This window comes from Eubalaena glacialis, chromosome 2 (genome assembly GCF_028564815.1).
Source record: "Eubalaena glacialis isolate mEubGla1 chromosome 2, mEubGla1.1.hap2.+ XY, whole genome shotgun sequence".
NCBI lineage: Eukaryota > Metazoa > Chordata > Mammalia > Artiodactyla > Balaenidae > Eubalaena > Eubalaena glacialis.
The window spans coordinates 178,144,985-178,169,364 of NC_083717.1; the positions used below are offsets into that span (position 1 = coordinate 178,144,985).

A 24,380-nucleotide genomic window follows, 5' to 3' on the forward strand; every position below is an offset into this window, starting at 1 on the left:
CATATTGATATTTTCTATTTATATGTCTATTTTTAGAATCTTCATTCTGTCCCATATGTCCATCTATATGCCAACACCACCTTGTTTTGTTTACTTATGTTATATTAAGTCTTGATATGATGTATAGTAAGTACTCCAAATTGGTTTTTATTTTAAAAAATTATTTCTGACATAGGGTTCATTTTCATTTCCACATACATTTTTTTTTCCACATACATTTTTAAATAATCTTGTCTAAAAATTCTACCAAAAGCAAAAACAAAAACAAAAAATTCCATCTTAGATTTTGATCAGGATTGCCCTGAGTCTATAGATCAATTTTGTGAGAATGAACATCCTAATACTATTTTGTCTTTCAATCCATGAATATGGTATATATTTCCACTTCTTTTGGTCTTAAGTTACCTGAGCAATGTTTTGTAGTTTTCAGTTCACATATCTTGCTTATGTTTAATTAAATTTCAATGTGTAAGGTTTTTGTTTTGTTTTGTTTTCAGCTTCCTTTTCTTACCTTTAGTATAACGTTGAATAGAAGTGATAAAGACAGGCATCTTTGCCTTTTTCCTGATCATAAGAGGAAGGAAAGCATTCAGTCTTTTACCATGAAGTGTAATGTTAGCTATAGGTATTTTTGTAAATGTCCTTTGTCAATTTGGGGACCTGCCCCTTACCTTTATTTCTAGATTGTTTTTTTACGAATATGTGTTGAATTTTGTAAGAAATTTATTGAGAGGATTATATAGTCTTTCTTCCTTAATTCCTTTCTCACTCTCTTTCTCCCTTCCTTCTTTCCTCCCTCCCTCCTTCCCTCCCTCCTTCTCTCCCTTCCTTCCTTCCCTCCTATACTTTCTTCAGTTGTCCAGTTGTTTAAGGAAAAATAATAAATTGCTCTCTTATTACTTCACCTTTGCTGGAAAGGATTTTTTTCTTGTACATGGCTGTTTTAATATGATTTTTGTTACCTAAAGTTTTTTTCATCATATTACCCCCCTGTCTAGGGGTCAGAAGCAGTTAGCATTCCCATAGAGAGAGTGTCTGAATTTCCAGACACTTGCAAAATGGTTAGTTCTTTCCTATATGTGTTTATTTTTTTCTTGTAATACAAAAAGGTTCAATAGTAGCCAGCAGACACTAATACCCTGATTCTTCTCAATCTTTTCCCCACAGCTGCCAGTACAGTAGACACGTGATTTTCCCCCAGGAAATTGCAGGCAAGAGTTTTACCAAATGTTTGCCATTATGTAATATGGATCATCATCTCTTCAGCCTCTGATAACAGCTTTATTACTTCTTGTTTCCTGTATGCTAAGCCTTTGCCACATGTTTTAGATTTTTTTGTTACAAAGCATGTCTCTTGAGTTTATCCTAGGCATTGACACCCAGATGGCAGTGGGAAACAGAAATGAGTGAGAGAGAAGGCACACTAGAAGGGACACATCCATTCTACTCACATTCTACTGGGGAAAATTAGTCCCGTGTCATACCTGTGTACAAGAGAGATTTATTTAACTTTGTAGTTAGAAAACAGAGAATAGATTTAATGAACTATTAGTCCATCTTTCGTACAGTGCTGTAACTTCTTTTCCTAAGGAAGTTACCCTGCACACTGACATAAGTCTTGTAAGGACTCATGACCAAGTCCTCCAGTATGTGGAGGAGGGTTAATGTCTAAATGTCAATTCACTAGACAAATACTAGAAAAGAAACTGACACTAGGAGAATTTGTGGACTTTGCTAAACCTTATCAGCTACAAAACTGCTGTTAGATTCGGGAATAGACTGATGCTGTTTGACTGAAAAAGAACATAATTTCATATCAGTCTGAATCCACCAAAATGGATAAAATTCTCAGAGGTTTTGGATTCAATGTGTTAGCTCGAGCAGCTGGGGATAGTAACAATTGTTTGGTTATAATTGTTCACTCATTTAGTATAATTGTCTCATACTAAATGTAGTTGAGATGTGAGCATTTTAAAAATAATGCTGGTGAAGTACTCCACATAATCAGGAGAGAGTGAAATGCTGGAGTGAATATGTCATTCATGACCCTCTCTATCCTTCACGAAATCCCAGCAGACCCAAGGTTGTGAGAAATACATCAGTGAAGGGAGCAGCAGCACATTTAAATAGTGATTAGTGGTTGTATTTGTCATGTGAGATACTGATGCAAAACGTTATGGGTGAAATGAGTCCATTGTTTTTAGGGGGATTGGAAGAATCCTGGAATGGCTGCGCAGAAATGGAAGTACATAAACAGAAGTTACTACGAGAGGAAAAGGAGTTGCCACGGAAATCAGAAGGGTCCGACATGCTGGAATATTTAGCAGTTTAATTGATCTTTGGAATCCTAGAGCTCAGATATATAGGCACTGTAATATATTTAATTATCATAGCTATAACAAAGTCTCAAGATTTATGTAATTGCTAGTCTGCTCTAAGACATCATGATAGTGAGTTGCAACTCCTCACCAAATGGTCAAACTTGAGTAACTTCACAGATCTCAAGCCATTTGAATGAAATAAGTTTGAGTACAGTTGAAGAAAGACCTTGTGAAGAATATCCACCATAAGTATATGTCAATAATATTACTCTCAACTTTCTCTGAAGGGATTTGTAGCCATTTGCCACAGTTAACTGTACACAGAGAAAATAGAATCACCCACATTATTATTAGTTCTTCATTTATTAGACATTGGTTCTGAGCTAACACCAAAACATAGAGACCCAGCACTTTCTTGTAGTTTACTGGTGAGAAATGGAACTAATGAATAACTGGTGAAAGTGTAATTTCATTCATTCATTATTTTGGTCTTTAATTTAACAAATAAACATTGAATGCCTAATATCTCTCAGGCTGTGTTTTGTGCCTAGGATACAGAGGTGAAAAAAAAAAAAAAAAAAACAGGAGAGGGAGGGGCAAGATGGCGGAAGAGTAAGACGCGGAGATCACCTTCCTCCCCACAGATACATGAGAAATACATCTACACGTGGAACTGCTCCTACAGAACACCCACTGAACGCTGGCAGAAGACGTCAGACCTCCCAAAAGGCAAGAAAATCCCCACGTACTTGGGTAGGGCAAAAGAAAAAAGAAATAACAGAGACAAAAGAATAGGGACGGGACCTGCACCAGTGGGAGGGAGCTGTGAAGGAGGAAAGGTTTCCACACACTAGGAAGCCCCTTCGTGGGCAGAGACTGCGGGTAGCAGAGGGGGGAAGCTTCGGAGCCACGGAGGAGAGCGCAGCCACATTGGTGCGGAGGGCAAAGCGGAGAATCCCGCACAGAGGAGCGGTGCCGACCAGCACTCACCAGCCCGAGGGGCTTGTCTGCTCAGCCGCCGGGGCGGGCGGGGCCTGGGAGCTGGGGCTCGGGCTTCGGTGCTAGCTGGGAGGGAGTCCGGGAAAAAGACTGCGGCTGCCAAAGAGGCAAGAGAATTTTTCTTGCCTCTTTGTTTCGCGGCGCGCAAGGAGAGGGGATTCAGAGCGCCGCCTAAACGAGCTCCAGAGACGGGCGCGAGCCGCGGCTATCAGCGCGGATCCCACAGCAACAGGGACGTAGAGGGAAAAACGGAGAGATTCCCGCACAGAGGCTCGGCGCCGAGCAGCACTCAGCAGCCCGAGAGGCTTGTCTGCTCACCCACCGGGGCGGGCGGGGGCTGGGAGCTGAGGCGCGGGCTTCGGTCGGATCCCAGGGAGAGGACTGGGGTTGGCTGCGTGAACACAGCCTGAAGGGTCTAGCGCACCACAACTAGCCGGGAGGGTGCACGAGAAAAAGTCTGCAGCTGCCGAAGAGGCAGGAGACTTTTTCTTGCCTCTTTGTTTCGCGGCGTGCAAGGAGAGGGGATTCAGAGCGCCACTTAAACGAACTCCAGAGACGGGCGCGAGCCGCGGCTATCAGCGCGGACCCCAGAGACGGGCATGAGACGCTAACGCTGCTGCTGCCGCCACCAAACAGCCTGTGGGCGAGCACAGGTCATTCTCCACACCGCCCCTCCCGGGAGCCTGTGCAGCCCGCCACGGCCGGGCTCCCGTAATCCGGGGACAACTTCCCCGGGAGAGCGCACGGCGCGCCTTAGGCTGCTGCAACGTCACGCCGGCTTCTGCCGCCGCAGGCTCGCCCCGCCTCCTCCGTACCGCTCCCTCCCCCTGGCCTGACTGAGCCAGAGCCCCCGAATCAGCTGCTCCTTTAACCCCGTTCTGTCTGGGCGGGGAACAGACGCCCCCAGGCGACCTACATGTAGAGGCGGGTCCAAATCCAAAGCTGAACCCCGGGAGCTGTACGAACAAAGAAGAGAAAGGGAAATCTCTCCCAGCAGCCTCAGAAGCAGCAGATTAAAGCTCCACAAACAACTTGATGTGCCTGCATCTGTTGAATACCTGAATAGACAACGAATCATCCCAAATTTAGGAGATGGACTTTGGGAGCAGGATATATTAACTTTTCCCCTTTTCCTTTTTTTTGTGAGTGTAGATGTGTATGCCTCTGGGTGAGATTTTGTCTGTATAGCTTTGCTCTCACCGTTAGTCCTAGGGTTAGGTCCGTCCGTTTTTTTTTGTTGTTTTTTTTTTTTTTTTTTTTTGGCTTAAAAATTTTTTTTTTCCCTAATAAATGTTTTCTTAATAATTTTTTTCTATTTTTAAAAAAATTTTTAATAAGTTTTTTCACATTTTTTATTTTAAAAAATTAAAAAATTTTTTCTTAATAAATTTTTTCTAAATAATTTTTTTCTTATTTTTAGTATAAAAAATTAATAAATCTATTTTTAAAAATTAAAAAAAATTTTTTTCTTAATAAATTTACTCTTAATAATTTTTTTTCTTATTTTTTATTATAATTGCTTTATTTTATTTTATTTTATCCTCTTTTTTTCTTTCTTTCCATTTTTTCTCCCTTTTATTCTGAGCCGTGTGGATGAAAGGCTCTTGGTGCTCCAGCCAGGCATCAGGGCTGTGCCTCTGAGGTGGGAGAGCCAACTTCAGGACACTGGTCCACAAGAGACCTCCCAGCTCCACGTAATACTAAACGGCGAAAATCTCTCACAGATCTCCATCTCAACATCAAGACCCAGCTTCACTCAACGACCAGCAAGCTACAGTGCTGGACACCCTATGCCAAACAACTAGCAAGAGAGGAACACAGCCCCATCCATTAACAGAGAGGCTGCCTAAAATCATAATAAGGCCACAGACACCCCAAAACACACCACCAGACGTGGACGAACCCACCAGAAAGACAACATCCAGCCTCATCCACCAGAACACAGGCACTAGTTCCCTCCACCAGGAAACCTACACAACCCACTGAACCAACCTTAGCCACTGGGGACAGATACCAAAAACAACGGGAACTACGAACCTGCAGCCTGTGAAAAGGAGACCCCAAACACAGTAAGATAAGCAAAATGAGAAGACAGAAAAACACACAGCAGATGAAGGAGCAGGGTCAAAACACACCAGACCTAACAAATGAAGAGGAAATAGGTAGTCTACCTGAAAAAGAATTCAGAATAATGATAGTAAGGATGATCCAAAGTCTTGGAAATAGAATAGACAAAATGCAAGAAACATTTAACAAGGACGTAGAAGAACTAAAGAGGAACCAAGAAACGATGACAAGCACAATAAATGAAATTAAAAATACTCTAGATGGGATCAATAGCAGAATAACTGAGGCAGAAGAACGGATAAGTGACCTGGAAGATAAAATGGTGGAAATAACTACTGCAGACCAGAATAAAGAAAAAAGAATGAAAAGAACTGAGGACAGTCTCAGAGACCTCTGGGACAACATTAAACGCACCAACATTCGAATTATAGGGGTCCCAGAAGAAGAAGAGAAAAAGAAAGGGACTGAGAAAATATTTGAAGAGATTATAGTTGAAAACTTCCCCAATATGGGAAAGGAAATAGTTAATCAAGTCCTGGAAGCACAGAGAGTCCCATACAGGATAAATCCAAGGAAAAACACACCAAGACACATATTAATCAAACTATCAAAAATTAAATATAAAGAAAACATATTAAAAGCAGCAAGGGAAAAACAACAGATAACACACAAGGGCATCCCCATAAGGTTAACAGCTGATCTTTCAGCAGAAACGCTGCAAGCCAGAAGGGAGTGGCAGGATATACTTAAAGTGATGAAGGAGAAAAACCTACAACCAAGATTACTCTACCCAGCAAGGATCTCATTCAGATTTGATGGAGAAATTAAAACCTTTACAGACAAGCAAAAGCTGAGAGAGTTCAGCACCACCAAACCAGCTTTACAACAAATGCTAAAGGAACTTCTCTAGGCAAGAAACACAAGAGAAGGAAAACACCTACAATAACAAACCCAAAACATTTAAGAAAATGGGAATAGGAACATACATATCGATAATTACCTTAAATGTAAATGGATTAAATGCTCCCACCAAAAGACACAGACTGGCTGAATGGATACAAAAACAAGACCCATATATATGCTGTCTACAAGAGACCCACTTCAGACCTAGAGACACATACAGACTGAAAGTGAGGGGATGGAAAAAGATATTCCATGCAAATGGAAATCAAAAGAAAGCTGGAGTAGCAATTCTCATATCAGACAAAATAGACTTTAAAATAAAGACAATTACAAGAGACAAAGACGGACACTATATAATGATCAAGGGATCGATCCAAGAGGAAGGTATAACAATTGTAAATATTTATGCACCCAACATAGGAGCACCTCAATACATAAGGCAAATACTAACAGCCATAAAAGGGGAAATCGACAGTAACACAATCATAGTAGGGGACTTTAACACCCCACTTTCACCAATGGACAGATCATCCAAAATGAAAATAAATAAGGAAACACAAGCTTTAAATGATACATTAAACAAGATGGACTTAATTGATATTTATAGGACATTCCACCCAAAAACAACAGAATACACATTTTTCTCAAGTGCTCATGGAACATTCTCCAGGATACATCATATCTTGGGTCACAAATCAAGCCTTGGTAAATTTAAAAAAATTGAAATCGTATCAAGTATCTTTTCCGACCACAACGCTATGAGACTAGATATCAATTACAGGAAAAGATCTGTAAAAAATACAAACACATGGAGGCTACACAATACACTACTTAATAACGAAGTGATCACTGAAGAAATCAAAGGGGAAATCAAAAAATACCTAGAAACAAATGACAATGGAGACACGACGATCCAAAACCTATGGGATGCAGCAAAAGCAGTTCTAAGAGGGAAGTTTATAGCAATACAAGCCTACATCAAGAAACAGGAAACATCTCGAATAAACAACCTAACCTTGCACCTAAAGCAATTAGAGAAAGAAGAACAAAAAAACCCCAAAGCTAGCAGAAGGAAAGAAATCATAAAGATCAGATCAGAAATAAATGAAAAAGAAATGAAGGAAACAATAGCAAAAATCAATGAAACTAAAAGCTGGTTCTTTGAGAAGATAAACAAAATTGATAAACCATTAGCCAGACTCATCAAGAGAAAAAAGGAGAAGACTCAAATTAATAGAATTAGAAATGAAAAAGGAGAAGTAACCACTGACACTGCAGAAATACAAACGATCATAAGATATTACTACAAGCAACTCTATGCTAATAAAATGGACAACCTGGAAGAAATGGATAGATTCTTAGAAATGCACAACCTGCTGAGACTGAACCAGGAAGAAATAGAAAATATGAACAGACCAATCACAAGCACTGAAATTGAAACTGTGATTAAAAATCTTCCAACACACAAAAGCCCAGGACCAGATGGCTTCACAGGCGAATTCTATCAAACATTTAGAGAAGAGCTAACACCTATCCTTCTCAAACTCTTCCAAAATATTGCAGAGGGAGGAACACTCCCCAACTCATTCTACGAGGCCACCATCACCCTGATACCAAAACCAGGCAAAGATGTCACAAAGAAAGAAAACTACAGGCCAATATCACTGATGAACATAGATGCAAAAATCCTCAACAAAATACTAGCAAACAGAATCCAACAGCACATTAAAAGGATCATACACCATGATCAAGTGGGGTTTATTCCAAGAATGCAAGGATTCTTCAATATACACAAATCAATCAACGTGATACATCATATTAACAAATTGAAGGAGAAAAACCATATGATCATCTCAATAGATGCAGAGAAAGCTTTCGACAAAATTCAACACCCATTTATGATAAAAGTCCTGCAGAAAGTAGGCATAGAGGGAACTTTCCTCAACATAATAAAGGCCGTATATGACAAACCCACAGCCAACATTGTCCTCAATGGTGAAAAACTGAAACCATTTCCACTAAGATCAGGAACAAGACAAGGTTGCCCACTCTCACCACTATTATTCAACATAGTTTTGGAAGTGTTAGCCACAGCAATCAGAGACGAAAAAGAAATAAAAGGAATCCAAATCGGAAAAGAAGAAGTAAAGCTGTCACTGTTTGCAGATGACATGATACTATACATAGAGAATCCAAAAGATGCTACCAGAAAACTACTAGAGCTAATCAATGAATTTGGTAAAGTAGCAGGATACAAAATTAATGCACAGAAATCTCTTGCATTCCTGTATACTAATGATGAAAAATCTGAAAGTGAAATTAAGAAAACACTCCCGTTTACCATTGCAACAAAAAGAATAAAATACCTAGGAATAAACCTACCTAAGGAGACAAAAGACCTGTATGCAGAAAATTATAGGACACTGATGAAAGAAATTAAAGATGATACAAATAGATGGAGAGATATACCATGTTCTTGGATTGGAAGAATAAACATTGTGAAAATGACTCTGCTACCCAAAGCAATCTACAGATTCAATGCAATCCCTATCAAACTACCACTGGCATTTTTTACAGAACTAGAACAAAAAATTTCACAATTTGTATGGAAACACAAAAGACCCCGAATAGCCAAAGCAATCTTGAGAACGAAAAATGGAGCTGGAGGAATCAGGCTCCCTGACTTCAGACTATATTACAAAGCTACAGTAATCAAGACAGTTTGGTACTGGCACAAAAACAGAAATATAGATCAATGGAACAGGATAGAAAGCCCAGAGATAAGCCCACGCACATATGGTCACCTTATCTTTGATAAAGGAGGCAAGCATATACAGTGGAGAAAAGACAGCCTCTTCAATAAGTGGTGCTGGGAAAATTGGACAGGTACATGTAAAAGTATGAAATTAGAACACTCCCTAACACCATACACAAAAATAAACTCAAAATGGATTAAAGACCTAAGTGTAAGGCCAGACACTATCAAACTCTTAGAGGAAAACATAGGCAGAACACTGTATGACATAAGTCACAGCAAGATCCTTTTTGACCCACCTCCTAGAGAAATGGAAATAAAAACACAAATAAACAAATGGGACCTAATGAAACTTAAAAGCTTTTGCACAGCAAAGGAAACCATAAACAAGACCAAAAGACAACCCTCAGAATGGGAGAAAATATTTGCAAATGAAGCAACGGACAAAGGATTAATCTCCAAGATTTACAAGCAGCTCATGCAGCTCAATAACAAAAAAACAAACAACCCAATCCAAAAATGGGCAGAAGACCTAAATAGACATTTCTCCAAAGAAGATATACAGATTGCCAACAGACACATGAAAGAATGCTCAACATCTTTAATCATTAGAGAAATGCAAATCAAAACTACAATGAGGTATCATCTCACACCGGTCAGAATGGCCATCATCAAAAAATCTAGAAACAATAAATGCTGGAGAGGGTGTGGAGAAAAGGGAACACTCTTGCACTGTTGGTGGGAATGTAAATTGATACAGCCACTATGGAGAACAGTATGGAGGTTCCTTAAAAAACTAAAAATAGAACTACCATATGACCCAGCAATCCCACTACTGGGCATATACCCTGAGAAAACCATAATTCAGAAAGAGTCATGTACCAAAATATTCATTGCAGCTCTGTTTACAATAGCCAGGACATGGAAGCAACCTAGGTGTCCATCATCGGATGAATGGATAAAGAAGATGTGGCACATATATACAATGGAATATTACTCAGCCATAAAAAGAAATGAAATGGAGGTGTTTGTAATGAGGTGGATGGAGTTAGAGTCTGTCATACAGAGTGAAGTAAGTCAGAAAGAGAAAAACAAATACAGTATGCTAACACATATATATGGAATCTAAGGGAAAAAAAAAAAAAAAAGAGGTCATGAAGAACCTAGTGGCAAGATGGGAATAAAGACACAGACCTACTAGAGAATGGACTTGAGGATATGGGGAGGGGGAGGGGTGAGATGTGACAGGGTGAGAGAGTGTCATGGACATATATACACTACCAAATGTAAAATAGATAGCTAGTGGGAAGCAGCCGCATAGCACAGGGAGATCAGCTCGGTGCTTTGTGACCACCTAGAGGGGTGGGATAGGGAGGGTGGGAGGGAGGGAGATGCAAGAGGGAAGAGATATGGCAACATATGTATATGTGTAACTGATTCACTTTGTTGTAAAGCAGAAGCTAGCACACCATTGTAAAGCAATTATACTTCAAAAAAGATGTTTAAAAAAAAAAAAAAAAAAAAAAAAGACCGAACACAGCCAAAAATAAATAAATTAAATTAAAAAATAAATATATATATATATATATATATATATTAAAAAAAAAAAAAACAGGAAAAAAGTATTCCCTGATAGCCTGGAGAAAAGAAAAAAAGAAACACCAGATGTAGACACAACAACTAAATTGTATTTTAAAAATCTATGAGTGAATTAAAATAGTATAGAAACATAGAGATACTGGCGATGCTGTGAGTCAGGAAGGGGGATACAAATTTAACAAGGGTGATCAGGGTTAAAACATCAAGCAAAAACCTGAAGTATGTGTAGGAGGTATTCTTGTGGTTATCTGCGGAGAATGAATTACAGGTAGAGTTGAGCCAATGCAAAGACTTTAAGATGAGACCTTCCCTAATGTGTACTAAGAAGAGTATAAAAGCCAATATGGCTGCGTCAATACAGTTAAGGAAAGAATAGTAGAAGATTAGGTCTGATGACACTTGAATTTCTCAATAAGATAGAGAAGCTTAGGAATGAGTTGATTTGGGTAAAGACATAATCTGACCAATGTTGCCATTGGATACCTCTGGCTGCTCTGTTATGCACAGACTTTGTGGGGTTAAAGTATAGAATCAAGGACATCACTGAGGAGTTTACTGCAGTTAACCAGGCAAGAGATGATTGTGGTTTGGACTATGGTGGTGGCAGTGCAAGTGTTGAAATAGTTTCTATTTATCTTGAAGGTAAAGTTAATAGGATTTCTCAAAAGAGAGTCATCAAAGATGATACCAAAGTTTCTGATCTAATCAAATTGTAGGAGGGAGCTGCTATCATCCAAGATGGGAAATGCTGTGCTTGAAACTGGTTAGACAAGTTAAATTTGAAATGTTATTGAATTATACAAATTATGATTTTCAGTGGTTGGATATATAAATCTGTAATTCAGGAGAGAAATCCAGAAGGAAGGATTTCATATGGGTTGTATTCAAAGCCAAAAATCTGTGTGAAATTATAAAGGGAGTGAGTGTGACTAGCAAAGACAAGAGGCCCAAAAGATACTTGGACATAGACTATTTCAAATTAAACTTCCTTTTTCCCCCTTTTCTTTAGTTCCTGTGTATATAAGTGGAAGAGGTATTAGCAAGTGGCAAAAATCTCTATATTGGATTCACCCACGGAATAAGAACTGGTATGACAGGAAGGGCTGAATGGAAGAGCCTGCAAAGTAATCCCTGTTCCAAAACCAATGAATCAAAAGAAAAATCACATTTCAACAGTGGCATGTCACACATTTTTTGGCTATGATCAAAACTTGAAAGATGCAGAAGTTGTGACTACCAACAAAATACTATTTAATGGTCCAATTTGGCCAATGCAGAAGACTTTGAAAAATGGCAGTGGGTTAGCATAAGCTTAACCAGGTAGTAATTCCAAATGTGGTGATTTTAGACATTGGCACAAATGAATATACAATCTCTAGTGCTTAGTATTGATATTTTAATAGAAAAATTAATTTTTTCTTTTATCTCTAATTCAGTAAATAGAAATAAAGGCCAGAAGGTTTTTATCTCTGTAAGGCACCTTCTCTTTGCTATACCTCTTAGATAAATTCTCCCAATTTGCACCATATTTTAGCCCACAGAGATCTTGATCATCACTCCAAACTTCACCACATTTGTGACCTCATACTTACAGGGTATATAGAGAAAGAAAAAAACAAATAGCATAGATGCTTTCATAAGACGTGTACATTATTGAAGATGGGGGGTAAATTTCATACAGCCAAGAGTACTGGTTAATTAGATAAATATTTTGAGAGCTAGCTGGATTAACCAGTTGATAGATTAGATATGGCTTACTTATAAATAAATATAAATTTTGATGCAGATAAATAACTGAAGGTACTATGCTTGTTGCTATAGTAAAAGTACAAATAGGACATAATTTTTTTTTTTTATTTCAACGACTCAGAACTTAGAACCCACAGTATCCTCGGACATATTCAGAACAACATTATGGATATATTTCTTATATTAAAAAATAAATTCAGCTTGGAATTCAAAAGTGTTGACAGGCACAATCAACAAAAGACAATTATCTAGACGTTGATGTAAAAGTTTTGAAACTTTAAAGACAAGTGAGCTACCAGAAATAAAAGAATAAGAAATAAAAAGATAAATAATATTTTATCTCAATGCCAAGTCCATGTGAAAAAAGAATGTAGGGGAAGCTAAATAAATATAGTTGAATTTAAATCAATATAATTTGGCCAAAATGATTTTTTACTTTAAAAGAAGTAAGTGAATATATTTCAAATCTAGGAACAAGAATAATCTGCCAGCCAGTAATCTCTATTGCAAAGCTCCAAGCAAGAGATAATTAAGAACTTAACAATATAAGTTATGCAAAGATAATTAGCTTTAAATGTTAGCATAGACTTAGGTTTGTTAAGCAAGATGTATTAATACAAATAAATCTATATAGTGTGACAACATACAAGCTTATCCTTCAAAACATTTTTAAGCAAGAGATAATAGAGGAAGATATATAAGGTTTAGGAAATAGTGTTAAGCTACTTCTTCAGTCTTCCATAATGTGAATTAAAAGATTTACCTAGAAAAATATTAGTGAATAAATAAAACAATATAGTTATCACAAGTTATTTTAAAATATTTGTTAAAATATTGAGAATGACTAGATGATGTACTGTAGCGTATTTTAAGAACTATACAGCAAAATAAAAATTTGAAAACTAAAAACAAATTTGCTTACTGCAAATTAAATAACTATTTTCATGTTCTTCATGTTCTGCATGTCCCATCTGCTTCTGGACCTATGTAATTATTCTAGTTCAAGGAAATAAATGTTTAATGTCATTAACTGCCAAATAAATTTATAAAAAGAAATAAGAACGACTAAAGGTAAATGTCTAGCATTGCTTAGGATTTTATATATACATACACAACACACATAAGCACACACATATGCATGTGTACGTATATATATATATGTATACACATATATATATGCATACATGCAAATTATATACACACATATAACATGTATGCATATATAAGGTAACATGCAAATGACCTTAACTTCCCTATAGATATATATGGGTCATTGACTAGATTTTTAAAAATTCAAAAGTGCTCTGTCTATAAGTAGACTACATCAATAGACTAGAAGCAAAAGGATAATCTAGACTTTACCAGGCTTGTGTGGATAACAGAATTAACAATAGTTAATGTATCTATTCCAAACAATATAGCATTGAGAAACCTTAAGGAAAATGGTAAGAAAAGCCATTTGAAATTGCAATTTCAAATTGCATTTTCAGATTAACTTATTTACCTGTATTATTAGATCAATATATTAAGGAAATGCAGTAGAGAGGGTGAGACTGAACTATAACAGCGTATTGACCTGTTAACTCATAATAACATTATATTGGGAGAAACACGCTAGACGTAATAAAATAGGTTGAGTTCGTAAATGATTGAACAACTGAACCCAAAAGGCTTTAATTAATGGATTGAAATCAAAATTAAGGGAAGTTTCAAGGGACATCCCCAGAACACTTTTCTCTTCCCTGTTTGATGCAACAGTTCAAATAAGTTTAAAAATGGCATGCTTATCAAATTTGAAGGGCAGTAGCAGTTGGACGACAGAATCAGACTCCAAAAACCATTCATTTACTCAACATTATTTAAAAATTATATTTGATAGAATCACTCATGCAAGATGGATTTTAATAAAATTCCTAATATGCTATTACACTTGGGACAAAAAGGTCAAATGTATAACTATGAGGCTTGTAAAAATGACTTAAAAGCTTATCTGAAAGAAATGTTAAGCGTTGTGGTTGACAATAAACTCAGTATCAGCCAACAGTGTCTACAGGAACCAGGAAACCTAATGTAAGCATAGGCTGCACTTAAGAGCCAGAGTAGATTGAAGTGGCAAAGAGATGAATTTTATGGGCTTATAAATAAATAAAGCCCAAGAATAATCAAGAAACATAATAAAATACTGTAAAAGTTACTAAAAAAAATTTAAAAGACAAAGGCCAGTGGATTCCCTGAAGAATGCTTACAAATATTAAAAGAATAATCTCTATATTCCATAGCTGTTCCAAACATATGTGTGTATATAAATTAGTAAAAAAATAGCCAAACTAACTCAGAAAAATGAGTGGCACACCATTCATGAATTTAAATACAGACTAAACATAATTTGTACATTACATTAAAGTATAACTCAGTGGTTAAGTACTTTCAGGGAAGAAAGACATGTTTAGTATGTATGAATTTTCTGCACCACAATCAAGTAAAATAAATATTTTATATATATACATATATATATTTATATAATTCTGCTCTGATCTCCATTGACCTGGCTGGAAGAAATTCATCTCAGCAATGTTTTGGGGGTTTCTCTCCTTATAGAGTTGGTGGAGGAACAGAGACATAAGTTGTGAAGAACATTTCGAGACATGTCTTCTGGGTTGTAGTTTCTCCTGATCACGGCTCATTGGGCTCATTGCCCAAACATCCACATTTCCTCTAAGGTCCGTGGTTTCACCGCTTCCTTGCGAGGCTTTTGCGAGGATTTTTCAATGGTTCCCAAGATCTCAGTTTTAATTATCTGAACTATATGTTCTTCCCTATCAAATTGCCATGGCTCTTAGATACCACGTGTTGAAGCAGACAATGGATCTGTCCCATTTAATGGCATTCCTCTAAATCCAGTTATTTTCCTCTTAGGAAAAACTGAGACATTCCTTCAGTCCTTCCAGTATTGGCCTAAATATACCACTTTCTAGCTTTAAAATCCTCTATTCTTGGCAATTTGGCATCATCATTCTATGACCCTATTTTTCAAATAAAGAAAAATACTTTGTGACATTTGCCTTCTCAGTACTTGGAAATTTTTCCTTCAGAATCTGCAACTCTATAGTTTTTATCAACAGGTAACTCTACTTCCAAGATCTTAGAGAAAAAGCCCAAAGACTTGATTTGGCAAACTTCTTAGGTGAGTAGTGGGTAAACTATCTATTAGCAAAGTGATCTTTAAATATATGTATATGTATAAATAAGAGCTCAATATACAAATTCAACCACATGATGATAACCATCAAGAAATGATTAACTTAATATGTCACATAAGATGTATGTATTTCACAGGTATTACACTATAATTTGATTGTCATTTGATATCATTCTACATCTGTTATACGGTGAAATACTGTAAAAGCCCCTGATATTTCTAAAGATGTATAAAACAAAAATATACATTAAGAGAATAAGAAATCATTCTATTCAGTGAGTAAGTGCCAGTAATTCTTCTTAAAAACAAGATGTAGGTAATTTAGAACACAACCCTGTCATTCTTTTGGTATTGCATTGGGAATTCATGCAAAACCTATAATAGCAAAAAAAATAAATAAATAAAGTACAAAAATACAGTACTAAGAAACAAAGAATTAAAAAAAAACTTTTTTGCAGATGATCAATGTATATGAGAATATCCAGGAAAATCAACAAAAATTACTAGAGGAAAAATTTTTAATTAAACTGCAGTGTACAAATAACGTTTATATAGAAGAATAATGACAATGATATCAAAGAAATTTGTATTCATTTCCTGTGGCTCCTATAACAAATTGTAAAAAACTAGATGACTTAAAGCAACAGAAGTTTTTTTCCTTTATATTGCTGGAAGCCAGATACAGGAAATCAGTATCACTGATCCTAAATCAAGGTGTCAGCAGGGCCATATTCCCTCCAAAGGCTCTGGGGAGAATCTGCTCCTTGCCTCTTGCAGCTTCTGATGGCTGCTGGCATTCCTTTGCTTGTAGCCAAATCACTCCAAGTGCCTCTGTGGTCACATTACTTGCTCCTCTTCTGTCTATGTAGTAAAATCTCCTGATAATTTAAGTCCTCATGGAATACTGCATAGAAATTGACAAATTGTTAGTAAAATTAGAAAAGTATATTAATTCAGTCAATAATTAACACATCATTTTTAAAATTAATGATGACAAATTTACCATGCCAGCTTTTAAAATACATGAAAAATTTTAATTACCACTTTTTTTTTTTTTTTTTTTTGCAGACTTGCGTTATTTTATTTTGCTCTTTCCAGTCTGAAGCTACTATGTATCATGGGCATTTAGAATTCTACAAATGACACTTTCAAAAAATAAAAGACCAAGACACCCAGAGTGAGATGCATGGTAGACACTAACCAGAGGTGAGGGGAGCTGGCAGGGGCGGGCCTCAAGTCAGGGGCCAGGTGGCTTCCACAGGGCTCCTGGCTGAGCACAACGCCCAGCTTCATCCTCCTGAGACCCAGGAGTCCAGTCAGGAGGGGAGAACTGATCACACCAGGGGCTCTGGCTGAGGCTGTGAGGGGCCCAGCACCACCAGGTGAGGACACAGGCCTGGGGCTGGGGCACACTGGAGAGAGGGGGCCAATGAGAGCCCCCTGGTAAGGTGGGGACAGACTCTGAATTTGGGGAGGTGCCCCACCTGCCCTACCACTAGTGGGCAGACAGGGCACTGAGGCCCAGAGATGCCGTCTCAAGAGCTCCCCACAGGACCCCTTGAAGACCACTCATGGCTACAACCAAGCTTGCCTGGGGCTGCTGCAGCAATAACATTTCATTAAAAAAACCCAAAAACCAAAAAACACGGATTTGGTCATTTTTCTGCTTCCAGTCAGGCCAGAGTGAAAGAAACGAGACTGTGGCCCCTGCACCACAGCAGGATGGGCAGAGGCCAGGCCCCAGGGGCCACCAAACCAGGCCTGGTCCATGCACAAGGGGCAGGAGCCAGCCCCCTCCTGTCCCGCAGGGATGGTGCACCAGGGGGGCCACCCACAGGCTTGGGGCAAGAGCTTGGCTCCTGGGAATTGGGGGAAGGGGAGGCTCAGCAGGGGACAGGGGATTCCAGTTACACACCCGCCACTCCCAGGAGCTCGGGAAGGCCTCCCAGCCCTCCACTTCTCCTTGGCCTCTTCGGGGAAATAAGTCTCAGAGTCGTCTGAGGTCAGAAGAAAGAGGTTCTAGCCTCTCTCAAGGCAGAGAAGAGAGGTCAGAGGGATCCGAAACCCCTCCAAGGACCGGGTCGTAGCCGCTGAGCGGCCCGGGGGGAGGCCACATGGGACAACAGGTGAGGGCACCGTTTTCTCTGGGTTTCCAGTTTGAAAGGTAAGGGGCTCCGGCCGCAGGGGAGCCCACCTGGAGAAGAGTGAACAGGAGGGGTCTGGGCAGCGAGGAGAAGGGGAGGCAGGAGGCGGGGCCTAGTACTCCCGCAGTGTGTGTGATGTGGTCGACGGCGTCAGCGCAGGCCCTCAGGACCCCCGCGTGACTCTCTTTCAGGGAGTGCCTGCCCACCTTGATGACCAAGTTGTTGCCGCAGAACTCGAAGAGGAAGTCCACAGGGGTGTCGCTGCTCCTGGTGACCGAGGAGGCGGTGCCCACCATCAAGTACTTGCCCGTGGAGTCTTTGATGTTGTAGGCGCCGTCTCTGAACTCCAGCGGGAAGAGGTCTTAGCTGGAGCGGTTGGCATCCAGGATACCCGTGACCTTGCGGCAGCCAATGAAGCCGTGGTCCCCGCGGAACACGACCATGAGGCTGTTGATCAGTTTCATGAAGAAGATCTCCGAGTCCCCTGCTGTCTCCACCAAGGCAGCCAGGTGGCCATTCTTCTTGGCCATCACAAACTTGCCATTGGACGCACACAGTATAATCCTCTGATCATGCCACTCGATGTCAAAGTAGCAGCCGGTGTCCTTGGCGGAGGAGGTGGACTGCACACCCACGGTGGCTGTCAGCATCCAGTACTTGCCCGAGTGGGTGCGGAAGGCGCGCTTTTTGGTAGAGCGGTCGATCTCCAGCTGGAAAATCTGTTGGTTGGTCTCTTCGTCCTGGTTGGCCGGCAGGTCCACAGCCTGGCTCGTGGACATGTTCCTCTCGTCGGCCGCCTGCAGCACGACCTGGGCGCAGCTCTGCTCCAGGGCGGAGAGCTCGTCCTTCCCCACCTTGGTGGCCTTGCCCCGATGGCGCCAGGTGGCGGCCCTCGCAGTCCCGGAAAGCCACCTTGCCGGAGCAGAGCTCGAGCGCGTAGCCGGTGGCGGGCTCGGGGTCCCAGTTGTAACGCCGGTCCTGGAAGGCCAGCGAGATAGTCTAGTTGACGCCCCAGGGCACGTCGCGGTCCACTGCGATCTTGTCCGCCGGCCGCGCGCTCAGGTGCGCGTGGCTCTTGCGGGCCACGCTGCAGATGTTGACCTGCGGGCGCGTGGCGATGTGCACGCTCCCCTTCTCGGCCGGCGAAGCGGTCCGAGCGAAGCGCGACAGGCGGTCCTCAGTGCCGCCAAAGTAGAGCCGCCGGTGTCCTTCGGACTGCAGAGAGCTGCAGCCGTTGTCGTCATGCGCCACGATGGGAAAGTGCTGGGCACCTCGTGTTCGCAGGTTACGTTGCCATCCTTCTCCGCCGCCAGGTAGCTGCCCGCTGCCCAATCATCGGTCGGCTGCACCAGCATCCGCATCTGCATCTTCTTCAGGCTGCTGGCCCACGGGTTCACCTTGAACCCGAACGTCTCGGCCGTCAGGTACTTGTTGCTGCAGTTAATGAGACCGAACTGGATCTGCGGGGCCTCGGCCGTGCAGTTGGCGGTCAAGGTGGCCGCGAACCGGAGGCCCGTGCAGCCAGGGAGGTCGGTGGCAGGTTCCTGCGGCGGCCCCCTGCTCCTTTGTTCAGCTACCTCGGCCGTGTGCGCACCCTCAGCAGCGCTCTACAATCACCACAATTTTTTGACATAATATTAAAAAGAATAAAAATGTCCAGTGGAAAGAAAGCTACAAATTGACTACATAAATTCCAACGATGATCAAAAAGGAATACAGAAATATGAGTCAGTATGTTTTCATGGGCTTTAAATCTGAGTTTAAATATTAATTAATTAATCTCTTCCTTCATTCCACAAGCTGAAATAAACTGCAAGAGATATACCTAAATAGGTACCTAAATAGAATCAACTTGTCAAATTAAAGAAAAACACAATGTAATATTTATTCCAAATCAAAAGAAGTTTGATCAGTGATGAGAGAAATGAGAACGTTAAAGCTATGATGGGTGGTTTAAGTATAGCCTTCATAAAGTTCCATAGTAAAATTGTGCCAGGAATATTTTCAGACGCAAATAATAGAAAACCCCACCCAGAAAGACTTAAGCAATAGCGGTGTTTAATTATCTTAAATAAAAGGAAGTCTGGAGATGGGCAATCTAGAGCTGATACAGCTCAATAATTTTACCAAGGACATTCTTCTACTCCGTTGTCTGAAGCTGGTTACTTTTTTTGACTATACGCATATTGAAATGTGGTTTCCAGATGGCTGCAACACCTCCAGACATCATGACTGTATTCAAAGTAAATAATCATGGGAGATGCTGATAAAAATGGGTTTTTCCTCAGGTGGTTTTCTTTCTTTTTTTTTTTTTTTTCCAACAAAAGAAGAAAAATAATTCCAAGAAGTTTTTTTCAGAAAACTTTATCTTAGTCTCAGTAGTAAGAAATGGGTGATATGGCCACTGCTGGATGAAAAAGTGGATATCTGGCAAAGAAGAAAGCAGGCTTAGATAGTCATTACCAATCCCTGGAGTTGTGCAAATAACAGACTGGCATGCTTTAGCTGGGAAGAATAGGTAGTATGTCTACTGGTTAAGAACCAGACTGTGTGCAGCATAAACCTATAACATTAATGTAGTACTTGGTGGATAGTATATGATGATAAAATAATAAATTAACATGTGAATATAAGCAAACTCTATGATGCTGAAACACACCTATTAAATCAACAGAGGTAAGTTAAGATGGTGGTGTCCACTCATGCATTCATTTATTCATCCATTTAGCAGCTCATTACTGAGTGTTTATATCAGGCACTATGCTAAGTCCTAGGTATATATTAATGAGTGAAATAATCTGTGCCCTGGTAAAGCTGAAATTTAATGGTTGATCTAGTAAAAACTGTTTAAACTCTGGGAAATCGAGTGTACTTAAATATCACTGGTAGTATTTAAAATAAATTGTTGCAGTTTCCTCAGAGATAAATCTTGAAACTCTTAACGTCTGTAAAACTATAGGGTCAATCCTGTGAATGTACTTCCATTTTTCAAAATTTATTTTTTTCTGAAATATCTGGCAATTAAATGAAACACTAGAAACAACCAGATACCTAATAGTAAGTAAACAGTTTATTAAGCTGTGCTTTATTCATGCATTAAAATGAAATATGGCTATTGAAATGATGAGGTTTACGGCAATAAGCTTATATAGAAATGTATGTATACAATAAGTGAAAAAGCAGATCAAATAAAAATATGTCAAAACTAAATACAATCTTCCTTAGTGTTCATAGATTTGAGAACTCCTCCTTCTTTTGCATTACCTAGGGAATGTCTCCTCTTCCATAGTGGACCATTATCAATAACTTGTCTGCTGGGAAATCTTCCCTGATCCTTCCCCTACTCAATTAATTGATTTCTATCTTAGCACTAACAACCTTTTTGTTAATTCCTATTTTCTATGTTATTGTAACATAAAATTAGTTATGCCTGCTTCTCTCGGAGTTGTCAACACCTCTTTAAAGGAAGAAGCAATCTGTCATTCATCTCTATATTGTTGAGACCTGAGACATGACATTTCATTCTTGTGTCCTCAATATCTACAAATAGGTTTGTCACAGGGAAGGTGCTCAAAGAATGCTTGCTGAATGAAGCCAGCAAGTGCTCAATAAACACTGGCTGAGTAAGTGGATGGATTCTCATAGAATTTCAGTCATATTGATGATCAGAATTATATTCCAAATTGTTTAATAAAAATTCACATTCATTAAATGCTTTTTTTCTGGAGAACATGTAACACTGACTATTTTACATGCAGGATGTTTTTACAATGTGAAATCTAATAAAATATGTACAGAACTTTGAAGATCTATTTTTTAAATGTCAGCTCCCTATGGTTCAGTTAACTTACCTGAACCTTCATGTGTGGCCTACCGAACTCAATTATCGCACCTGACTCACCTTTGCTTGATTAAGCCTGCTACATAGTTGGCCAGACTGAATACTGTTGATGTAGCTCGTTATCCTTAAATAATTACATGAATTCTTCTCTAGTTTAAGATCCAAGATAACTGTACACTTGTTATTTGTTTTGCATCTACATGAAAACAGAATGGGGGGACCGTGGTTACATATACAATGAAATAAGAGAAAAGGGCCTTACCCACTTTTATTATTTCCCTTTCAACAGATTGCCAAAAAAGTAGCATTCACTGATTTTATAATGTTACATACATTTCAAGAGGGTTATTTTATTTAAAAATACTGAAGGCAAAGTCTTCCGACTCTTCCACTTGAATTAACACCAGGCTTAAACAAAGGAAAGAGCACCGAATGAGTGGTTCAAATAAGAATGTGTACATACAAGTTCTGCTAGAGTGTCTGAATTTAACCTAAAATATCCTGGATCTCTATTCCAAAGTTTTAATGAAAGTGCCTGAGTATTTCTATTTTTTTCTTTCTTTTGTGGAGGTTTTAATATTTTATCCAATAAAGCCAGCTATCAAGATTGCTTTAAAAGCTGCTGACAAAGACAGACAGAAATAGAAGGTCTTTGATGTCAAATAAACAGTGCTATTTTCATTACATGTGTTTCTACAAATCTCCATGAAAAATCAAGTTTGGGCTCCTTTTAAGGACAGGAGGTATCTGTGTGTGTGTGTGTGTGTGTGTGTGTGTGTGTGTGTCCTGGTTGGGGGGAGCTGGGGGAGTGATATGAAAGGATACAATGCAAAAGAAAAGAATTCTATCTCCTTTCTCTTAGCCAAATAATTTAGGTTTAACTGCCCTTGTTTTTGTTGGACCTGAATAGAAAAGTGAGGTATTTTAATCTTCTTTTTCAAAACATACAGTCTTATGGAAATTTAAGTCAACAGCTGTTCAACTGTCAAGTCACAAGCTAAATTCAAGTCTGAGATAAGAAGAAAATCTGTTTAAATGAAAGCTTATTTGAATGAAGGCCATGGGTTTTAGCATTTGTGCTTGAAAAAAATTTTAAATTGTTACTAAAGTAAAGGATCTTTTGCTAGGATGACCTTTCTTTGTTGAAAATGTTGGAAAATCAATATTCAACGTGAAATCAGAAACTGAAGTGTGTCAACTGTAGGATCGCCAGAAGGTTGAGGGAATTGAACACCATCAACTCATGAACTCTTCAAGGTCAGAGGTTTGACCTAACACAATTTCTAGTATATAGAAAGTGGTCTAGAAAAATGCATGTTGGCATAGTGAACAAAAGGAGCAGTCAAAGAAATCAAGTAGTCATTTTTTTCCCCCATTTTCTAAAGGTCTTGTATAATTGAGTTCTACTTTAGAAAGATTAATGATAGTTGGCAGGTTATATAGTTATGTGAAAGATAGGCAATTGTTTGAATGTTTTTTAACAGTTCAGAAAATTAAGATATAAGCTCTTGGTCAAGAGTGGGATAGCCTGTCTTATTGTGATACTGATTAATGGGTTGATTTTTTCTTCATATATGATAAAAATCTGTGTTCGTATGTGTTGTGCTTGAAAAGGTATGATAATATAATTTTTTCCCAAAGTAGATTCTCTGGCTGCAAGTCTCTGCCTCCTATAAATGTAATGACCTTGATGAAAAGATACTGATTTAAAGACCGGACATTAGATTTGCAGATGCAGAAAATCAATGGTATTAATATACTAAAACTTATTATGCTCTTACAATGATTCACACTAAAAAGACTTAGGGAAGACTAATATATAAATAAAATGGAAATGTATTAATTTATTATGGTGGTGGTTTCTCTAACCACCTTCATCCCAGATGTATATCACATAGACAGAGTTGGAACCTATTGGGACTATGGTCATTCCTTTTGAAAAAGTCAAACTATCAGGTCCCTACACTCAACATCATGCTCAAAGGGGTTCTCCATTCATCATTGGTCTCTTTTCTGTTTAAATTGGTCAATGCCTCATGTGTAAGGCTTAGTGGTTTTTTATCCTGTACTGTACATTGTTCTCCCCAGTGTTTCCTGGACTCAGCTCTCTACCACACCTTTACCTCCAAAACTTTCCCACCATAATCTCTAAAACTATCAATCTGGAATCATCAAAAAAGCCCTATCGTTAGCTTCTTCACTTCTTCACCATAAGTGAAACTTGACTCTCAGCAGAAGATACCACTTTAACCTGCCCTCTTAAACGCTAGCTGCTTATTTTCCAACACCTGTACCCCTGGATGGTGAAGTAGTATTACTGCACTCTATACTCTCCTGTAGTAATGCTAGTAATAAGTCCTCTACTCTCTTGTAAAACTAGCGCACACACACACACACCTACACCCTTCAACCCATTTGAGATCCATGACACTTCACTATACATTTCTCACCACTTTCTTATCGCCATCATCAACAGAAACATCTAGTACACTCCCTGTTGTTTATCAAAGCTTTTGGTGACTGTCTCATTAACCTTTCTCCACCCAAATCCTGCCTTTATCGTCCTTGGTAATACCAGTGTAAACATGGACTCTCTATCCTTAATGTCCTCATCTCTAAGACTTTTTCCTTAGCCCCCTATTTCTCACGTTCTGAATTTTATTATAAATGTAGATTATTTCTACTAGGTAATCACAAATTCAGGTATCACTCTCTTGGATTACAACCTGCTTTCCTAGCTATGGTTGTTTCTGGGCCTCAGTGAAAGTTGCAATTCATCGCCTTTCTAAATTCATATGATCCT

The 24,380-nt window shown here is 39.1% G+C and overlaps 1 pseudogene; it reads right to left on the reverse strand.

Annotated features, from left to right (window-relative positions):
* Positions 1 to 17,621: 17,621 nt before the first annotated feature.
* On the reverse strand, positions 17,622 to 21,599 carry LOC133084732 (fascin-like; annotated as a pseudogene).
* Positions 21,600 to 24,380: the final 2,781 nt, after the last annotated feature.